The sequence below is a fragment of the Dama dama genome, chromosome 1 (genome assembly GCF_033118175.1).
Source record: "Dama dama isolate Ldn47 chromosome 1, ASM3311817v1, whole genome shotgun sequence".
Taxonomy (NCBI): domain Eukaryota; kingdom Metazoa; phylum Chordata; class Mammalia; order Artiodactyla; family Cervidae; genus Dama; species Dama dama.
In genome coordinates, this window is record NC_083681.1 from 79,544,164 (window position 1) to 79,550,719 (window position 6,556).

Sequence of the window (6,556 nt, forward strand, 5' to 3'; positions counted from 1 at the left end):
GTCCATTGAGTCAGTGATTTTACCTAACCATCTCATCCTCAGTCACCACCTGCTCCTCCTGCCCTCAATCTTTCCCGGCATCAGGGTCTTTTCTGATGACTTGGCTCTTTGCATCAGTTGGCCAAAGTATTGGAGGTTCAGCTTCAGCATCAGTCCTTCCAATGAATATTCAGGATTGATTCCCTTTAGGATTGACTGGTTTAATTTCCTTGCAGTCCAAGGGACTCTCAAGAGTCATCTGCAACACCACAGTTCAAAAGCATCAGTTCTTCGGTGCACAGCCTTCTTTACGGTCCATCTTTCACAACTGTACATGACTACTGGAAAAAACATAGCTTTGACTGTTATGCCCGATGTCCGAATCCCCGAGCGGGAATAGAGAAGGCCTCCAAGACAATGCATCTCGCAGAAAGGGAAGTTTATTACTGACTCGAGCCAGGACTCTGCTGCAACCAGCACAGTGGTGCGGGTCAGAGAGCCCGGAGCCCAAGCTGTTACACAAATTTATAGGGTGAGAAGAGGATTGGTTACACGTTTGCAAAGCAATTTCATTGGTCAAAACTTCCGCGCGTGCGGGACTTTCCTGGGGGTTTCCGCCCCGTTCCTAATTTCCTAATTGGCAAACATCGGTCAGTATTAAGTGAAAGCTAATTGGTCCTAACTGGCCAACAGCGGTCAGTGTTAAGTGAAAGCTAATTGGTTGTATCCAGGTGGCCTGATAATCTTACCAAGTAGGAAGGCCTACTCTGACCTCACATTCCCCCCTGTCTGTTGTTCAAGTAGAGGAAGCTTCCTCTTTTCTATCTTGGGCCACTGACACTATAAGTGGACCCAGGAGGGTGGAAATTAAGGTAGTCAGCCAGGGGGAGTGTTGAAGCCAAGACTCAAACCATCTCTGCTGGGCTTCCTGTTCTCTCTTTCGTTGTGCCAGTCCCTCTCTCAATTTTTCCATAGATTCTACCACCTCAGACAAGGAAGTCAAAGACTTCTCTAAGTGACTGATTGCATCTACAGCGGCTCGTAGGGAGGAAAGCCCTTGGCCTTGCAGAGATAGTGAAGCTTGGTTAAATTGCCCCCATATCTGAGGTACTTGGCCCTGCGGATTGTGCCACACTCGGGTCTACCAAATCTCTGTTTCCTACGTCCCATTCCCGGGGCCCATCACAAGAGGTTACACAGCTTCAGCTCCTGCAATAATCAGCAGGAGAATTAGGACACCTCCCGGCGGACGAGTCAAAGGATTTGACGGGTGAGGACTCGCCTTCCATTCTGCTCCTGTTCTTCCGGTGTGGCTTGCCGCACGTGATTGCAGTGAACCCAGGGTCCAATCCCGTTGGCCTTGACAGCAGTAGGAGTGGTAAGAAGAACAACATAAGGGCCTTTCCATCTAGGTTCTAATACACACAGGAGGGGCCTTCCATACAGAATCTCTTATAAGGGGTGTTACGCGCCCGAAAGAGTGCGAAGGGAAGGAGGGTCACCCAGTCCCCGCCAGTCTCTATTGCCAACTTTGTTCTCTCAACCTGTCCTGAGCTCTGGGGATTATATTCACAATGTAATTTCCATTTCATCCCCAGAGCTTGAGCCAGCCCTTGTACAATCTGGCTCACAAAGGTAGGTCCATTATCAGAGTCCATAGTCACTGGCAGCCCATACCTAGGCACTATCTCCTCTAAGATCTCCCTTAGCGGGGAAGGCTTCCACTCACCCCGAGAAGGTATCTACCAGAACCAACATATAGCAATACCCGTACTTGCCTGGCCTTACCTCAGTGAAATCTATCTCCCAGTGTTGCCCTGGCTCTTCCCCTCAGTACCTCGTTCCTGTGTGCTGCTTTTTCCTTGTCCTCATCAGCTGGCACGCTTTGCAAGCCTGGATTATCTCTCGTCCAGTTGCATTTTTCTCAAACACTGATCAACATGCAGATTCAGTCCATATTTGCTTTCATTTATCTACTGAGTGTACCCAAGCTTCTTCTTCAGAGACTCTAGCATCTCAGGGGGAGGAGGGCGAGGGAGCCTGAAGTAGACCTTCACAAAATCATAGATAAACCACTGTAGTGCAGTCAGAGTGCCGATCATGATGATACGGGCAAAGAGTCCCTTCCATGCACCTCTAAATCCAAGTTTCTTGAGGACCTGAGAGGCACTGCTACCCTTCTCTTTATTCAACACAGACACCACGGAATCGGCAACAGTACGTTCAAAGCAGGCAAACTTCATCATGGTGTACCTCATAAAAGCCAAACTTGCAGAGCCCCTGCAGGGAGTAGCCAATGAGGGTCGGGGCCCATCCTTTGGCCAAACCACGGAAACCATCCTCTTTGAGTGTACTTCTGTGGGTCCACCTGCATACGGACCACAACTTAAGACCTCATCAAAGCCACACAGTGCATAAAACTTCGTGGAGCCATATTCACAACTGTACTCTTCTACCGTGGTGGCTCCAGCTTTCCTTTGCCCATCTTTTTGTCTAGGGGTACATCAGTTAAGTCTTTTTGTGCTGCCAGGGCCTCAGCCAGTATCTCCCTGCAATCATGGAGCTACAAACAGCTGGAATGGCTTATTTGGGTTAGGCAGGGCAAGGGCTGGGGCTTCTAGTAGGGCCCGTCTGAGTGTCTGGAAAGCTCAGTCCAAGTCCAGTTTGGGGTCTCTTTACTTCCCTCATACAAGGGCCGGGCCTTCTCAGCAAACCCCATGATCCACAGTCTGCAATATCCAACAGTCCCCAGAAACTCTCTCACCTGGCGGGGGGGTCTTGGGCTCTGGTCAGCAGAATTTTCCAGTTCCTCATGACTGCAATTATCCAACATGTACCCAGGACTCGGGGAGGGGTGCCGAGTCTTGACTCCCCTAGTCACTGTCTTCCCCTGCATATAGAACTCGAGTTCCAGGGGAGATTCTCTCTCTCTGGGTCGTACCTCTCCTCAGGTTCCTCTTAGCACACTCGTTTTTCCAGTGCCCCTATTCTCTGCAGTAGGCGCACTGATCTTTCTTTAGGGCCGGCCTTTTTGGTTTCTGTTTTTCTCTCGTCCAGGGGTCTCGAGGTTCCCTCAATTCTGTTCTGGCTTTTATCCCCACAAAAAGAATCTGGGCTAGCTCCCTCTGGTTCTTCCAGTTTTCCCTCGTTCTATATTCTCTATCTTCCTTCCTGATCTTCTCAGCTAATTCCCTTTCCTCCTGTCGAATTCGTTCTTCCCTTTCTTCTGGGGTCTCCCTATTATTAAATACCTTTTCAGCTGCTTTCAGTAAATCCTGTATCGTCTGTCCTCCCAATCCCTCTGTCTTTTGTAATTTCTTCCTAATATCTGGGGCTGCCTGATTTACAAACGCTAACAGAACTGCAGCGCGTGACTCCTCAGCCTGGGAGTCCACAGGTGTATATTGCCTGAAAGCTCCCATCAGCCTCTCTAGGAAGGCTGCTGGGCTCTCAGTGGGCTCTTGCCTTACTAAATTTACCTTTACCAAATTTGTCGGCTTTCTTGCTGCGGCCCGCAGGCCAGCCATTAGAGTCTGGCGGTACACTCGGAGACGCTCCCTACCGTCTGCTCGCTCAAAATCCCAGTTAGGCCGCAACAGAGGAAACCCCTCGTCCACGAGATGAGGCTAGGCGGTTGGCCTCCCGTCGGCCCCTAGGACCTGTTTCTGCTCTTCTACCAGAATTTGCTCCCATTAAGAGCACCTGCAACAGCTGCTGACAATCGTCCCAGGTGGGGTTGTGAGTGGAGGCTCACTTATTGTAGGGCCTTCAGAGTCCGCCAGAGTGTAGCCCTGGCCGGGACTCATCATTTGCCCCCACAACCATTCGCCTGTTCACTGAAACTCCTGAATAGAGTAGGAACGAGACCAGAGACAATGCCGGCACACACACAAACACGGACAAACACGGAGAGCAGAAGACAAACACACGGACAGACAAACGTCAGCCGACAACACAGCGCTGGGTTTTTGGGACCCTGAGTTTTCTCACCAGATAGAAAGCTTTCTCCTGTGCCAGATACCTTCCTGCTTCACAGCAGGGCCCCGGATTTACACTGGACTTCCTGTGCCAGACACTTTCCTGCTTCACAGCAGGGCTGCGGATTTACACTGGACTTCCTGCACCAGACACCTTCCTGCTTCACAGCAGGGCCCCGGATTTACACTGGACTTCTCCTGTCCTGCCTGAGACAACGCCGGCACACACACAAACACGGAGAGCCAAAGACAAACACACGGACAGCTGACAACACAGCGCTGGGTTTTCAGGCCCCCCAAGTTTTCCTGAGCACTGGTGCTATTATCTATCCTTCCCCTCTGTCCTGGAAGTGTTCTCTTCCCCCAGTAAAGGGATCCAGGATGAGCCCCCAAATGTTATGCCTGATGTCCGAATCCCCGAGCGGGAATAGAGAAGGCCTCCAAGACAATGCATCTCGCAGAAAGGGAAGTTTATTACTGACTCGAGCCAGGACTGTCTGCTGCAACCAACACAGTGGTGAGGGTCAGAGAGCCCCGAGCCCAAGCTGTTACACAAATTTATAGGGTGAGAAGCGGATTGGTTACACGTTTGCAAAGCAATTTCATTGGTCAAAACTTCCGCACGCGTGGGACTTTCCTGGGGGTTTCCGCCCTGTTCCTAATTTCCTAATTGGCAAACATCGGTCAGTATTAAGTGAAAGCTAATTGGTCCTAATTGGCAAACAGCGGTCAGTGTTAAGCGAAAGCTAATTGGTTGTATCCAGGTGGCCTGATAATTTTACCAAGTAGGAAGGCCTACTCTCGCCTCACATTGACCATATAGATCTTTGTTGGCAAAGTCATGTCTCAATTTTTTAATACGCTGTCTAGGTTTCTCCTAGCTTTTCTTTCAAGAAGCAAGTATCTTTTAATTTTGTCTTAGTGATATTAAAAATTCTAGCTCATGAATGTATTTCCATTTATATGTGTCTTCTCTAGTATCTTTTGGCAATATTTTGGAGTTTTCCTTGCTCAAGTGCTCTGCCTCCTTGCTTAAATTTATCCAAATATTTTATTCTTATTAATGCTGTTGTCAGTGGAATTGGTTTCTTAATTTCTTCTTTGTGTTGTTCATTGATAGTGTGGAAATTCTACATCCCTTCATAATAAGAATAATTTTAAAAAACTAAAGAAGTCAGGTTTGAAGGAAATTACATCAACACAATTAAGGCCATAAATGTTACAACTACAGTTCACATTATACTCAACATTGGAAGATTGAAAGCTTTTCCATAAAGGTCAGAAACAAGACAAGAATGTACTTTCTGATCACTCTTTTACAACAGCATTACAATAATAATTTCTGCCAAATATTTAGTGTTTTCTACATATAGACAAGCTCATCTCTGAAATTGATTTTTACTTAATTTTACTTAAGAAGCAGTGCTTCTGAGGGTAGCCACATCCACTTCTTTGGATCTTACCTTAAACACACCTTTCAGGAAAGGTCATCTCTGATTATATTATTGATAGTAGAATTTTCCCTCTAATATCTGGTACAGTTCTCTATTTGTGGTCTTGAAACACTGAAAGACTACACCTACTTTACTACTTATTGTCTCCTTCCTTGTTGTGAAATCTATTATAAGAATATAACATCCACACAAGAAGAAACTTTTATGCACTTTCCATTTTATTATTTGCTGTGTCCTCAGCCATAGCATAGTTTGTGTAGTCAAATAGATAGTCTAAGTACAATTTAATGATTGGATAAATATTTGTTATATCTGAGTTGATTATGCATTTCATATATTGACCAAACATCAAGGAAGAATAGATTGAGTACTAAAATATTAATAAAAAGAAAGAAAAACTTCCTATGGCAAGGAGAAAAATACATGACAAATTGCTTTGCTGAAGCAAATCTACTGGGCTGCTATTTTGTTCTTAACTGGCAGTAGTCTGAAAATAATTATAAACCATTTTGTTTTACAATCACTGTCACATCTTTCTGACCCTAAAAGGTGATGTGGTTTACTAGTGGTTTTTTACATACTTTAAAAACTTACTGGAAAATTCCAGTGAATTGAATTGAGTCAAGAATCAGTCTTGGACACAGTCTAGTTCTAAGATTTAATGATCTGTGTAGTTCAGTTCAGTTGAGTCACTCAGTCATGTCCAACTCCTTGTGACCCCACGGACTGCAGCTGGCCAGGCCTCCCTGTCCATCACCAACCCTTGGAGTTTACTCAAACTCATGTCCATTGAGTCAGTGATGCCATCCAACCATCTCATCCTCTGTCGTCCCCTTCTCCTCCTGCCTTCAGTCTTTCCCAGCATCAGGGTCTTTTCAGATGAGTCAGTTCTTTGCATCAGGTGGCCATAGTATTGGAGTTTCAGTGTGGATAGGATAGATAAAATGCAAAGTAATCTTCAGTTCTATTTGGGAAAAAAGGCATATTCTTTTAAGAAATGATTTACATTTTTGAGAAGCCCCTCATTAGGCTTAAAGAAATGTGCAAAAGAAAAGAAAAAAAGAGCGAGAATGTCTCCCGAAATCTCAAGTCATCTCGTCTGGCCACACCAACATGACAAGATGAGGACTAAGTTGTTGAGTGGCA